The following is a 15484-nucleotide window of genomic DNA, read 5'->3' on the forward strand; positions in this document are numbered from 1 at the left end:
ACCCTAAGTAGCTCTATAAATATTTGTTGATTTGATTGGCCTCCTCTCACCTGTAAAATGGGGCTAATGATAGACCCGCCTCCGGGATTGACCGGAGGGAATGAAGCGCCTGGCAGACAGTGGGCCTTCAACTTACTTGCTTGCTCCGGGACCATCTGGTGAGTGGAAAACCCTTCCACTTTGAAATATACAAAGGACAAAAAGCTGTCTGGCGGTTAAAGGTGCCCAAACCAGGCCTAGGTTGCCCATACCTGCGGGTCCGGCCAGCCTCTTCCGGGTCAGGTGACCGCGGGCGGTCACGTGACCCGGCCCGAGTGCGGGCGGTGGAAGGCGGAAGTGGGAGCAGAGTTGGGCGCCGCTTCTGTGGCCGCGGCAGGTAGCGAGCGCCGGAGCGATGGGCGCGGGGGGTGCGGCGGGCGGGCGGGCCAGGGGCGCGGGGCAGGCGGGGGGCGGCGGGCGGCGCGGGGTTGGCTGTGGCGGTGCGGCCCGGGCGCCGGGGGGCGGCGGCTTCCTGTGGGAGGGGCCTGGCGCGGCGGTTCCGGCCTCCGAGGAGGGGTGTCCCGGCTCCCGCCCGAGCGGGGTGGGCGTGCGGCGGGCCGCGCGCGGGGGTGCTTGGAGGTGGGCGCGGAGGCAGACAGGGGTGCGGCGGCAAGCGAGTCCTGCCGGAAGAGGGAAAGGAGCTTAGGTGCCAGGGATGAAGAGGCGTGACCTTTGTGGAGGGATCGGGACTGGAGGAAGGGGCGACTTGGGACTGAGCTGGAAGGGGGCGCCTGAGAATATGAAATGGAGGGAAAGGAGAAATCAGGAAGAAGATGTGTGAATCCCAGCTGAGAGTCTCTTCCTTCCTTCCTCTTTGGAAATGATTGTTACCCGAGACTTTGATTTCGGTCCCATTCAGTTTTTAAACTTAAGGAAGGATCACAGAATCTTAATCATTTTGCTTCCGTCACACCCACTTAGTCCTGGTTGGGTAGGGTTCCACTTCTTGGGAACCTAGCCCTTCGGATCATCTTTCTTTGAGGTTTTTCCCAGATCGTCAAATTCGAGGCTTAAAAAAAGAGTGTGGGCACTTTGCTCTGGCCATAAAATGGCTTTTAGCCTAAACTGTTGACCACGACCTAGCCCAGCATTACCTCAGCAACAGTGACTGCAGAAATCTTGGACAGAGTGTCTGTACTGCTTTATGACTTTTGTTCTTTCTTCGGTTTAAATTATTCAGTTTCCCCTATCATGTGACCGCTTATCTTGACAAACTGTGACTAGGTAGGGTGGCTGAGAGGTCTCTGTTGTGTTCTTAGCATTGTGACCTGAATCATGATTTTGATAATAAATACCTGTGTAAAAGCTGCTTAACCTCTTTTTCTTCATGTTTACTAAAATTTGCAGAAGTGAAATGTATTTCATGGATGTAGTATAACTGGAGTGGACATTCACAGGGGCCAGAGTCGTTTTGGATTACAAGTAGGAAAAAAACCGACTTTGTTGACATATTATGAGTTAAAGTTTTTGGAGTATTTGGCAAACATTTAAAAATTATTTTCTGTAGCGGCCTTTGAGTTAGGTTGGGAAGGTATTATTCACGTTTCACAACAAACGAACAGACCTAAGGGAGAGCAACTTGTTTGTTTTTTTTGTTTTTTGTGTTTTTTTTTTTCTGTAACAGTTTATTGCTTTCTTGTTTACTGGTCTCTTTCTTCCTCCTAGACTGCACATCCTTCAAGGGCATATTGTATTTGGCTGCTGTCCTAGTGGCTGTCATGTTGTGGGCACTTGGTAAATGGTGAATAACTAATTTTCTAAACGTCACACAGCTGTAAGTGGAGGACAAGGGATTTGAACCCAAGACCTAGCTCTTCTCTTGTCAGACCGTTTTCTGTGTTATTGGTCCATATGAAAACGATGGGCATGGGAAAAAGGCATGGGTTGGCTTCTTAGTCGCTTTTACTTAATGATGACTTCCCTGATTACAAAGAGCTTTTACCAACAGCTTGTGACCATGATCCTGCGAAGGTCAGGGTTGTCCTTAATTCCACAGATGAGGAAACAGGCTTAGTGAAGTTCTTGTTTTAGATTCCAGAGCTTGTGAATGATTGAGTGGGGACTTAAGCCCAGGCCTTGTAGCCATAGACCCATTCTCTTCCGTTTATAGAAGGAATATAAAGCTTTAATTTAAAGCATTTTTTCAAGTATAAAAAGTATGACATTTTAAGGAAAAAATGGTATATATATCATCCTAAAAATCGTGAATATGGAATGCAACTAAAGTTTAAAAAACTCTGTACTATACCATAGTTGCCTCTTCCTGGGAGAACATTCTTTCATTCAGTGAATATGTAAGTGCCTACTACTCTAGAGTTGCACTGTCCAGTGTGGTTGAGTACTGGAGATATGCTGTGGAGTACAAGATACACACCAGAGTTTGAAGAGTCAGTTTGAAAAAAAAAAAAAAAAGATAAAATATGTCATTGATTTTTTAAAATGTTATAAGAAGCAGACTATTAATATAATACCAACATATACTATACATTGTAACATTTTAAGTTTATTGGGTTAAATGCAATATAATTTCACCTGCTGCTTTTTACTTTTTAAAATATGTTTCCTAGGGGTGCCTGGATGGCACAGTCGTTAAGCGTCTGCCTTCGGCTCAGGGCGTGATCCCAGCATTCTGGGATCGAGCCCCACATCGGGCTCCTCCGCTGGGAGCCTGCTTCTTCCTCTCCCACTCCCCCTGCTTGTGTTCCCTCTCTCGCTGGCTGTCTCTATGTGTCAAATGAATAAATAAAATCTTAAAAAAAAATAAGTTTCCTAGAAAATTAAAGCTTACATTGGACAGTGCTATTCTAAACACTGGGAATATAGTACACAAACAAAGCAAAACCCCCTGCCCTTGTGGATCTTAAATTTTAGTGGAAAGGAATAATAAAATGACCAAGTGAAGTGCATATTTTATTGCAATAAAGGAGGGAAGCAGAATGTGGAGTGTTGGCTGGGGCTGCAATTTTGCATAGAGTCTTTAAAGATGCCTTCCTGGGAAGGTGACTGTTGAGTAATGATCTGAAGGAGGTGAGGGGAGGACCCGTGTGAGTGGGGACATTGTGGTCCAGGCGGAGTGGACAGCAAGTTCAGTAGCCCTAAGAAGGAGCACCCCTGGCAGGTTTGTGGGCCAGCTAGGAGGCTAAGGTAGCAGGAGGGGTGTGAGCAAAGGCGATTAGTAGGATGAGGTCAAAGAAGTGTTGGGGGCAAGGGGAGAGATGGGCAGGTCATGGAGGGTCTTGCAGCCTATTGTAAGGATGATGGTTTTTAGTCAGAGTGAGTTGGGGTCATTGGAGAGTTTTAAGCAGTGGAGTGGACACACCCACCCTGCATTTTAACAGGTTCACTCTGGTTGCTCTGTGGAGAAAGAATATAGAGGAGCAAGGCTAGAAGCAGGGAATTGAGTTTAGAGACCTCCAAGAACCATGGGGAAGACACAGCCTAGAAGGATGGATAATGAGTTTTTAATGTTTAAATATTGGTTTTACCTGACATGTATTGAATGCATATTGTTTACAGATTTAAAATAAACAAAACCTCACTGAGGCGAAGTGACGGGTGTGAGGTCATGTAGTTCTGACATGGAAGAGGTAGGAGTTGAATGTTGGCCATTGAGTCCAGAGCTCATGCTTCCATTAGTGAGCTATGTGGCAGTGGATACATGAACATAAACTCCCATTGGAATCAAATCAGTGAGCTGCTTTTGAGTGATTTTGAGTCACCGTGGGCTGTTAAAGATTCTGGAATTTCTGAGAGGTAGGAGCAAAAGGGAAGATCTCGTTTCCCTTAAAATGAACCAACTGAATCTTTTTTCGAAAGTTGCAGTTCTCTGCTCCTCCCCACAAGCTTGTAAACAAACAGTCAGTGATTTAAGTCAAGTGTTAATAACTACTTCTAGGAAAATACCAAATACTAAGGCTTGGCAGTCCTGACCTAGGGCAGGTCCCCTTCCTCTGTGTCACCCATGCCTTTTGCTTCCTGTTTTGTTGTGTGATCTGCTTTCCATTCTCTTTTATTATTAGCCTATAATTCCCCTGTGCTTCCAAAGATATGACCTTCCCTGTCCCTCCCTCTCTCTTTTTATGTGCTTGGCCTTTGTATGGATGTCATTTGTCAAAGTTTAGTTCTGTTTGATTGTTTTTCAATATGGGCCTTTGGAAAATGGAAGGTAACTCAGTGCTGGCCAGAGAAAAGAGGCCAAGAATTTGTGTTGGAAAGAACTGGAAAAGCATGAGAGTATGAAGGAAAGGAGGAATTTTTTTTTTTTTAAGATTTTATTTATTTATTTGACAGAGACAGCCAGCGAGAGAGGGAACACAAGCAGGGGGAGTGGGAGAGGAAGAAGCAGGCTCCCAGTGGAGGAGCCTGATGTGGGGCTCGATCCTAGAATGCCGGGATCACGCCCTGAGCCGAAGGCAGACGCTTAACGGCTGAGCCACCCAGGTGCCCCGGAAAGGAGGAATTTTTGAACAGACCCTTTTCTTCCACATTTTTAAGGAGTGAATGTAGAGTGTGTATCTATAATTACAAGAAGCTCTGCCCATTTCTACAACTGGCTAATTAAAATTAAAATCTTGGTGTGGGTGAGTAGTTTTTGCTCTTCTTTGGCTCATGTGCTACACAGGTCATTTCATGTTGAGATTAGTGTTTAGTGGTTTCTTTCTTTTTTTTTTTTTAAGATTTTATTTATTTATTTGACAGAGACAGCCAGCGAGAGAGGGAACACAAGCAGGGGGAGTGGGAGAGGAAGAAGCAGGCTCCCAGTGGAGGAGCCTGACGTGGGGCTCGATCCCAGAACGCCGGGATCATGCCCTGAGCCGAAGGCAGACGCTTAACGACTGTGCCACCCAGGCGCCCCTGTTTAGTGGTTTCTTGACGCAAAGCTGGGTCAAGAATTTGAGGAATCGCAGAGCCTAGACTTTTAGCGTCAAGAAGAGCTATTTTAGCTTGTATTTTAGTTCATACTCGAGCACTTACTGTGTGCTGGCTGCTTTACTTGATTGAGCTCATTTAATCCCTACAGTAGTCTTACAAGGTAAACAATAACCTTAGGTTCATTTCACAGATGAAGAGTGGAGATTTAGAGAGGGTAAGTCACTTGTCCACTGTCACTCAAAGACTAGTGACTGGTCAGACCTATTTGCCTCTAAAAGATTGGTCTGAAAGGTTCTTGTTGAAGTTGGGTGAGAAAAAGGATCAGGTGCTTTAGGTGTTGTAAGAACTGTCCCTTGCTAAATCCAGTGTGTGGTTGCTTTCTTGCGCCAAAAGATCTTTGAAGATTTCTGTAACGGTGGTCTCTCAGAGCGAGAGATCTGAGGTCCAAGAGGGAAAGGACCCCCTGACATTCACCTTTCTATTTCCAGGGCTGGGCACAGAGTGGGGTCTATAAGCATTATTGAAAGACTGACCGTGGCTCCGGACTGGGCAGAGTGGAGTAAAAGGGTCTGGAAGAGGCACAGTCAGAAGGCTGGTGGCCTTCTTGGAGAAGGTGCCGTTGACCATTATAGTCCCCTGGCTTCAAGAATCAACCCAGATATTGAGTTGTCCATCAGCCGATGCCTGGGTAAACAAAATGCTATATATCCACATACTGTATGATGCCATGGGTTTGAAATGTCCAGCATAGACAGATCCATAGAGTCACAAAGTAGATTAGTGGTTGCTAGAGGCTGGGGTGCAGGGAGGAAGGAAGGATTACTGCTCATGGGTATGGAGTTTCTTTTGGAGTCATGAAAATGTTATGGAATTAGATAGTGGTGGTGGTTGCACTACTCTGTGAATATACTAAAACTCACTGAATTGAATGCTTTAAAAGGGTAAATTTATGGTATGTGAATTATATTTCAACAATAATAAAAATAAAGAGTCAACCAGTCCTGTTTTGAATGTACCCTCTGTGTTCTGTGGAGATCAAGATTTTAGTGCCGGTGACAGCAGCCACTGTCCTTCGTCTTCTGCTGCCAGGATCCCACCTAGTATTCCTCTGTTGTTCCCAGGCCAAAACACTGAAAAGTATTCTCTCTGCTTTTTTGATCTCAGGTATTTCAAGTATTTTAACCAAAAAGGACTGTGATAGATCTCTGTGGTCTTTCTGGATGTCTCTGGAAACTCTGAACCAGTTGGCAGACCCTCGACTTGTTTAATTTTGCTAATGAGAAGAACTCAGAAATTACTACCCTGGCTGACACTTTCTTGTCTTTTAACGGTCTGTGGATTCTAGACAAAGAAAGCTGGCTTTTTATCTATCTATCTCTATCTATCTATCTATCTATCTATCTATCTATCTATCTATCTATCTATCTATCTATCATCTTTATTTTTTTTAAGAGCTTAAATCTCTACACCCAACGTGGGGTTTGAACTTCCAACCCTGAGATCAAGAGTCATGTGCTCCACTGACTGAGCCAGCCAGGCGCCCCTACCTATTTATTTATTTAGAGTTTCTTATTTAAAATGAAAGGTGGTTGGGGCACTGGGTAGTGCAGTGGTTGGGCGTCTGCCTTCGGCTCAGGGCGTGATCCCAGTGTTCTGGGTTCGAGCCCCACATCAGGCTCTTCCGCTGGGAGCCTGCTTCTTCCTCTCCCACTCCCCCTGCTTGTGTTACCTCTCTCGCTGGCTGTCTCTCTCTGTCAAATAAATAGATAAAATCTTTAAAAAAAAATAAAATGAAAGGTGGAAGGGGGTTATTTGTTATCTTCAGGGAGCCGACAAATACCGCAAGCAGCTAGCTCTTTTGTACCACAGTCTAACTCTGAGCCGGAGGCCAGCTGCCTTTTTGGTTGTGAGGTCTACAGTGGTCCCCAGGCAGGGCTGGGGCATGCCCATGTCACTGGAGGGAAAAGGAAGAAATTGCCGGGGAGCAGGGGCCTAGCAAAATTGAGAAAGAAAGAGAGGGGGGAAGGAGGAGGAAGATTATGAAGGTTTCGTGGGAAGATGAGAGAGAGATAGGCTGCCTGCTGCTCTCCTACCATAGTGCTCCTCTCTTCATCCTTTAACTTTTCATTAAAATAGATACCCCAGTCTTGGATTCTCTAAAGCAAATTGATTATTGTGTCGTTAGTGGCATCAAAAAATTGTTTTGAGGGGCGCCTGGGTGGCACAGCGGTTAAGCGTCTGCCTTCGGCTCAGGGCGTGATCCCGGCGTTATGGGATCGAGCCCCACATCAGGCTCCTCCGCTGGGAGCCTGCTTCTTCTTCTCCCACTCCCCCTGCTTGTGTTCCCTCTCTCGCTGGCTGTCTCTATCTCTGTCAAATAAATAAATAAAATCTTAAAAAAAATTGTTTTGAAACAGAGCATGAAAAATACTCGTTTTTTAAAAAATAATGAAATATAAAGCATAATGATATGTTTAGGATTCTCTTTTTTTTAAATAAATTTTTAAAAAAGATTTTATTTATTTATTTGACAGAGAGATAGGGAGAGGACAAGCAAGGGGAGCGGCAGGCAGAGGGAGAGTGGGGCTTGATCCCAGGACCCTGGGATCATGACCTGAGCCAAAGGCAGATGCTTAACTGACTGAGCCACTCAGGTGCCCCTAGAATTCTCTTTTGTATCTGGAATCACAACTGAGAAACACAAATTGAGCAAGACCACACCCCCTGTGACTGCAGGGCTTCTTTCTTTCTGGAAGTTACTGTTGGCGTGGGAGTTGGGCCTCCAAAGGATGTGTTGTAGGAAGAGGACTTCGACTTTCAGCTTGATGTCATTTGAAATCTACCTCTTCTAAAGCCTTTGTTGCTAATTTTGTTAGTTTCCTATTCCTCATCTGTTTAACACCTTACTACAGATGGTTTAAAACAATGTTCTGGAGGACAAAAATCCGAAATCAAGGTGTCAGTATTAACAGGGTCTGATCCCTCTAGGCTGGGGTTGATGGTGATGGGCAGGGGGTGAGGGGGGAGTGGGGAGGGGGGTGGGATGGTGGGGGATTCTTTCTTTGCCTCTTTTAGTGGCTCCAGGCATTTGTTGGCTTGGAATTGTAGGACTCCCATCTCTGCTCAGTCTTCACATGGCCTCCACCCTTGTCTGCGTCTCTCCTCTGTCTCCTATAGGGATACTGCGCCCACTCTAAATTCAAGGTGATCTTAATAAAAAAAAAGGTGATCTTATCTTCATATCTTTAACTTAATTGCCTCTGTAAAGACCCTGTTTCCAAATAAGGTCATATTCACAGGTTCCAGGGGGTTAGTGCTTAGACATACCTTTTTGGGTGCCACAATTCAACCCACTACTCTAATTGAATGTAGGCAGGATGTTCATATTAAAATTAAATAAGGACATCACTCTCCTATGACCTGATTTGAAAAGAAGCCTTTTTCTTTTCTGAATTTAAATTTTATTTAGGACCAAAATAATACATGCACATAGTTTAAAGAGCCAAATAGCATTACAAGACTGAGAATGCAACACAGTTCCTAGCTTTGCCTTTTTGTTCTTGATTCTATGGAGTCAGTGACTTTCAACTGTTAGTTTTCTTCTGGTATTGACTTGTGAGTTTCTTTTAAAGTAGGCTCCACACCCACATGGGGCTTGAACTCGTGATCCTGAGATCAAAAGTCACATGCTCTACCTCCTGACTGAGCCGGCCAAGTGCCCCAACTTCTGCATTTCTGAATGATGCTTTTATACTGCTATTGCTTAGCCTGTCAGTTTTATCTGTCTTTTAACTATTAAAGATGAGGATTTAGCCCTCTTTCTGGGCAGTCTCCACAAACACACACTTCTGCCCCCATCTTCTAATTACTCCCACATCATAAGTTTTGATTAAATTGTTTATGCTGTTATGTGATTCACAGCTCAGCCACATAGTGTATTAATGGATTACATTTCCTGTCATACGACTTTTGTTGTTACTAGTTCCATATTTCCTGATTTTAGCATTTGCATAGTTTTCTGTGTTCCTGTCACTAATTCCACACCAAACATTGTGATAGAACTAGAAGTGCTACGCAGTCGGATTCATCATGTAATCTATTTCTTCCATTTTCTTTATTTCCTCTAGAGATGACTTTTTCTGTAAATTCTCTAATCTGGACTGGTTACTCTGTGGGCTCTTGTACTGTAATGCCTTGGGATTTTTCATTGTTAATCTTATAATTCCTTTTGTCTCTCCAATGCGAATGCCCACTATCCTCCATCTTTTTCCTTTATTCCCCTGGAACACATCTTTCAGTAGCTTCCTGACAAAAGCAGCTTGGGGAGGAATTTTTTTGATACATTACAAATCTGAAAATACTAAGATTTTCCAACCATACTTGATTGATGGTTTTCTTGGTTGTAGAATTATAGATTGAAAAATAAAAAAAAAAAATCATTTTCTCTCAAATTTGAAAGCACTGCATTGTCTTCTCGCATTCGGTGTTACTGCTGAGAAGTCTGATGCCATTCTGATTCTTGTTTGTAAATGTGCCTGGAAGCTTGTATACCCTTTGTTCTCATGTTCTGAAATTTCATGGCATTGTGCATTAGACTGGTGTTTTTTTCATTCATTGTTCTGGGCACTCATTTGGGTTCTTTCTGTCTAGAACTGTATATCCTTCAGCTTAAGAAAAGTCTGTAACATTTCTTTGATGATTTTTCTTTTTTTTCTTTTTTATTTCTGGACTTGCTGTAAGATGAACATTGGACATTTTGAAGATGTATTTATTTATTTGAGAGAGAGAGAGAAAGTGAGCACGAGCGGGAGGGGCAGAGGGAGAGAATCTGAAGCAGACTCTGTGCTAAGCGCAGAGCCACAGGCTTTACTCGATCTCATGACTCCGAGATCATGACCTGAGCCAAAACCAAGAGTCGGATGCTCAACCTCTTGAGCCACCTGGGCGCCCCTGGACTTTGGACATTTTAACAAATCCACTGTTTTAAGAAAGTAATTTTTTACCTATTTACCATCTTCTTTGTCTTTCGGTCCACTTTTTAGTGTATGTGCTCACTTTATCAGCTTTGTTTCTGCTGTCAGAACTGTCCTTTCTAAGAGCAGTTTATTATTCTCTGAATCCGCCAACCAGCCAGCTTACTTTCCTGCATGCTTGCCTTTAAAATTACATTCTGTTGTTTCATGGGTGTAGTATTTTATCTCTCTAAATTGTTTTGAGGTTTTCTTTGACCTCTGTTTTATTTAACTATAAGCTTTTAAACAATTTTAGATACACTTCATATACCTTAAAATTCACATTTTGAAGTGTTAAATTCAGTGGTGTGAGCCTTTTCACAAAGTTGTGCAACCATCATTCAGCACTAATTCTACATTTTTATCACCTCAAAAGAAACCTTGTATCCATTAACAGTCATGCCAATTCCCTAACCATTCTTGCCCTTGGCTACCACTAATCTACATTCTCTTAACATGGGTTTACCTGTTCTAGACATTTCATATAAATGAAATCATATAATAATTAGGCCTTTTTGCCTGGCTTTCCTTTATTTCTTTCACTTAGCATAATGTTTTCAAAGTTCATCCATATTGCAGTATGAAACAGTACTTCATTCCTTTTTATGACTAAATAATATTCTATTATATGGATATACCACATTTTACCCATTTCTCGGTTGATGAACATTTGAGATGTTTCCACTTTTTGGCTGTTATGAATAACCCTGCTATGAACATTTGTGTACAAGGCTTGTATAGAGACATATTTTCAGGTCTTTTGGATATATATCTAGAAATGGAATTGGTGGGTCTTATGGTAATTCCATTTAACATTTTTTTTAAAGATTTTATTTTCAAATAATCTTTTTTTTTTATTTAATGATTTTTTTATTATATTATGTTAGTCACCATACAGTACATCCCCGGTTTCCGATGTAAAGTTCGATGATTCATTAGTTGTGTATAACACCCAGTGCACCATGCAATACGTGCCCTCCTTACTACCCATCACCGGTCTATCCCATTCCCCCACCCCCCTCCCCTCTGAGGCCCTCAGTTTGTTTCTCATAGTCCATAGTCTCTCATGTTTCATTCCCCCTTCTGATTACCCCCCTTTTCTTTATCCCTTTCTTCCCCTACCGATCATCCTAGTTCTTATGTTCCATGGATGAGAGAAATCATATGATAGTTGTCTTTCTCTGCTTGACTTATTTCACTTAGCATTATCTCCTCCAGTGCCATCCATGTTGCAGCATATTTTCAAATAATCTTTAACCCAATGTGGGGCTTGAACCCACAATCCTGATATCAAGAGTCGCATGCTCCAATGCCTGAGCCAGCCAGGTGCGCGGATTCTCTTTAACTTTTTTTTTTTTTTTAAAGATTTTATTTATTTATTTGACAGAGAGAGAGACAGCCAGCGAGAGAGGGAACACAAGCAGGGGGAGTGGGAGAGGAAGAGGCAGGCTCCCAGCAGAGGAGCCCGATGTGGGGCTCGATCCCAGAACGTCAGGATCACGCCCTGAGCTGAAGGCAGACACTTAATGACTGAGCCACCCAGGCGCCCCTAACTTTTTTTTTCTTTTCAAGATTTTATTTATTTATTTTAGAGAGCGAGAGAGAGCACATGAGTCAGGGGAAGGGCGGAGAAGCAGACTCCCTGCTCAACAGGGAGCCCAATGTGGGACTCAGTCCCAGAACCCTGGGATCATGACCTGAGCCGAAGGTAGATACTTAACTGACTGAGCCTCCCAGGTGCCCCTCTGTTTAACTTTTTGTGGAACTGCCAGACTGTTTTCTAAAGCTGCTCACTGTTTTTCATTTCTAGTTAGCAGTGTATGAGGATTCTAATTTCTCCAAGTTCTCACTACTATTCGTTATTGTATGGTTTTTGATTTTGGCCATTTTAGTTTGTGTGAGGTGATGTCTCATTGTGGTTTTAGTTTGCATTTCTCTAGTGACTAACGATGTTGTACATCTTTTTATAAGCTTATTTTTTAAAAATATTCTTTTTTTTAAAAAGATTTTATTTGTTTATTAGAGAGTGAGACAGAGCACGAGCAGGGGAAACAGCAGAGGGAAGGGGAGAAGCAGAATCGCCATTGAGCACGGAGCCTGACATGGGACTCGATCCCAGGACCCCATGATCATGACTTGAGCCGAAGGCAGATGCTCAACCAACTGACCCACCCAGGCACCCCAATTTTTCTGTCTTCTTTAGAGAAATGTCTGTTTAGATCCTTTGCCCATTTTTTTTAAGTTGGATTATTTGTGTTTTTATTACTGAGTTGTATAAGTTCTTTATATATTCTAGACATAAACTTATCAGATACATGATTTGCAAATATTTTCCCTCATTCTTTGGGTTGTCTTCACTTTCTTGATGGTATCCTCTGAAGCATAGAAAATTTTAATTCTGATGAAGTCAAATTTATCTTGTATTTATTTATTGTTTGTACTTTTCATATTATATCTAAGAAACCATTTTTTGATTTAAAGCCATGAAGATTTAGGGGCGCCTGGGTGGCACAGCGGTTAAGCGTCTGCCTTCGGCTCAGGGTGTGATCCTGGTGTTATGGGATCGAGCCCCACATCAGGCTCTTCTGCTATGAGCCTGCTTCTTCCTCTCCCACTGCCCCTGCTTGTGTTCCCTCTCTCGCTGGCTGTCTCTATCTCTGTCGAATAAATAAAATCTTTAAAAAAAAAAAAGCCATGAAGATTTATACCTATTTTTTTCTGAGTTTTATAGTTTTTGCTCTTATATTTTGGATTTTGGTGCATTTTGAATTCATTTTTGTATAAGGTGTGAGGTAAAGGTCTAACTTCGTACATTTGTACATGGATATCCAGTTGTCCCGGCACCATTTGCTGAAAAGACTATTATCCTTTTTCCATTGTATTGTCTTGGCACCCTTGTCTAAAATCAATTGTATTTAAGTGTATGGGTTTGTATCTGGACTCTCAATTTTCTTTTTTTTTTTTTTTTATTTAAGATTTTATTTATTTATTTATTTGAGAGAGTGAGCACGCGCACATAAGCCGGGGCAAGAGGGAGGGGCAGGGAGCCCAACTCTGGGCTCAATCCAGGGCCTTGAGACCATGACCTGAGCTGAAGGCAGACATTTAACTGACTGAACCACCCAGGCACCCCTGGATTCTCAATTTTCTTCATTTGCTCTATGTCTGTCCTTATACCAGTACCATGGCCTTGAGTACTGTAGCTTGCTAGTAAGTTTTGAAATTAAGTAATATACTGGGTGTTAAACACAACTGATGAATTATTGAACACTACGTCTGAAACTGATGGCTAATTGAATTTAAATAAAAAAAGAAATTAAGTAATATGAATCCTCCAACTTTGTTTTTTTTTCCAAGATTGTTTTGGCTATTCTGGGTCCTTTCCATTTCCTTACGAATCTTAGGATAAGTTTATCAGTTGAGTTCTCTTTTTCTTTTTGTATATTTTGATATCTGGCTTTTCTGTCTGAGGCTCTCCTCAAATAGTTACGTTCCTTTATGTATGAAGTGCCAACAGGCTGAGCTGTGTGCTAGGACTCAGGGAGGGTGAGTGGGAATGGGGGAGTGACTTCTCACAGTTCAGGATGTTGACTTCCACTTTATCTCCCTGGATTGGTATGGTGCCTTATCACTACCCTCACCTGTGCCTGAAGTCCTCAGGTCTAGTGTAGTCTATCTGGAGACTAAAAATGAACTCTCCTGTTTGGGATTTGTGGGGGGGCGGTGACTGCCTGGCTGAATTGTTGGGGAGGAGAGTCTGGCAACTCTGTTTTTCATACAGGCTTTTACTCGTCTCTCCTGTTTTTAGGCCTACGTCCGCTCGCACTTTCAGAGGTACCTAGTGCCCGCAGTTATTGACCCTTTCTGTGATTTCCCAGTACTATCAGCCTGCTTCTTGTCACCTCCTTCTCCTCATTACAGACAGTTAGGTTTCACTTTCAACTCACTTGCCCCTTTCCAGAATGTTGCTGCCTCCTCTATCTGTTGTTTCCTTTATCATTCGTTTTTAGTGGGTTTATATTTTTGTATTTCTTTTCTGTCATTTTGATGGGATTTGAGAAGGGAGAAGAGATAAATATATGTGTTTGATCTGTCATGTTTATTGAGAGCTCCTGGAAGGCTTTCTGAGGGAAAAGTTGGTATCAGGGAAGGTGGGGTAATACTTAGTCCCCTTGGAACCACTTCTGGTATTGCGCTCCTTCACTATATTCTGTTCCTAAAGTTTTATATTGCCCCATTTTTTTTTTCATCTGCGTGTTGTTTTGTGCAATTTTTCTGTATTTTAGTTTAGCCTTAAATATTCTGATAGAGCTAAAGTCCTACTCAGTGCGTTCAACTAATGCAGTGACATTAAACTAGTATCTCATCCCAGCTGTATATTAGGATCACCTGGGGAATTTTTAAATAACGTTAATTGTCTTTACGCTACTCCAGACCAGTCAAATGGGAATCCCTGAGGTTGGGGTTTGGCTGTCATTGTTAGCTGATTTGTTTTGAACGCTCTCCAGATAATTCAAATGTGCAGAAAGAATTGAGAACCACTGCTCTAGTGCATTTCATGTTTCATTAAGAATAATTTTACCTGGGGCGTCTGCCTTCGGCTCAGGGCGTGATCCCGGCGTTCTGGGATCGAGCCCCACATCAGGCTCCTCCGCTATAAGCCTGCTTCTTCCTCTCCCACTCCCCCTGCTTGTGTTCCCTCTCTCGCTGGCTGGCTGTCTCTGTCACATAAGTAAATAAAATCTTAAAAAAAAAAAAAAGAATAATTTTGCCTAACAGGATAAATTCCATTGAATGCCTTACTGCCATTTCCTTCCTCCTTCATTGCCCTTGAGACACACTGGCCCCTGTTTGTTTATTTGTTTTTTTAAAGATTTTATTTATTTGACACAGAGAGGGAGAGAGAGCACAAGCAGGAGGAGTGGGAAGGGAGAAGCCGACTCCCTGTTGAGCATGGGGCCCCATGTGGGACTTGATCTCAGGACCCTGGGATCATGTCCTGAGCCGAAGGCAGTTGTCCAACCAACTGAGACACCCAGGTGCGCCCCCCCCCCCATTCGTTTTTTATAGTCCCAAGACTTACTGCCGTCTTGAGATCTTTTGGTGTTGGCTCTTTAATCTGCCTGGAATGTTCTTCCACTGATATTCTCAGTTCTGTCCTTCACCTTCTTCAGATCTTTGGTCAAAAGCCACCTTCTCAATGAGACTTTCCCCATCCACAACTTTTTTGACCTTTGACCCCCATCTTAAATTCCTGTACTCCTTCACTGCTTTGTTTTTCTCGGAATCACTTGTCACTTCTACAGTTCTCTCATTTGCTTTCTGTCTGGCATCCCTCTTGGCACATGTCCTTTCCCTGTTATCAGTCTTTTAGTTTTTAAAGAAGCCAGTGGATGGAGCCTCATGTATTCTTTCTCCCATGCCTTTCTTTTCTGTGTGTAGATGGAAGTTTCTGACCTGTATCATTTCTTTCTCCTGGAAGGACTTCTTTTAAACACTTCTCTCAGGGTATGTTTTTGTTTGAGGAAGTCTTTTGTTTATTTTTTCACTTTTAAAGAATA

At 42.8% G+C, this 15484-nt stretch overlaps 1 protein-coding gene across 1 annotated transcript in view; it reads left to right on the forward strand.

Annotated features, from left to right (window-relative positions):
* The first annotated feature begins 270 nt into the window (after positions 1-270).
* Positions 271-15484, forward strand: part of WWP2 (WW domain containing E3 ubiquitin protein ligase 2) — a 142872-nt gene continuing 127658 nt past the window's right edge. The window contains exon 1 of the mRNA XM_087870545.1: positions 271-376. The gene's annotated coding sequence lies outside the window, so the exon portion shown is untranslated. The remainder of the gene's footprint in view (positions 377-15484) is intronic.

Source organism: Ursus americanus, chromosome 21 (genome assembly GCF_024610735.1).
Source record: "Ursus americanus isolate L20-20 chromosome 21, mUrsAme1.1.p, whole genome shotgun sequence".
Classification (NCBI taxonomy): Eukaryota; Metazoa; Chordata; class Mammalia; order Carnivora; family Ursidae; genus Ursus; species Ursus americanus.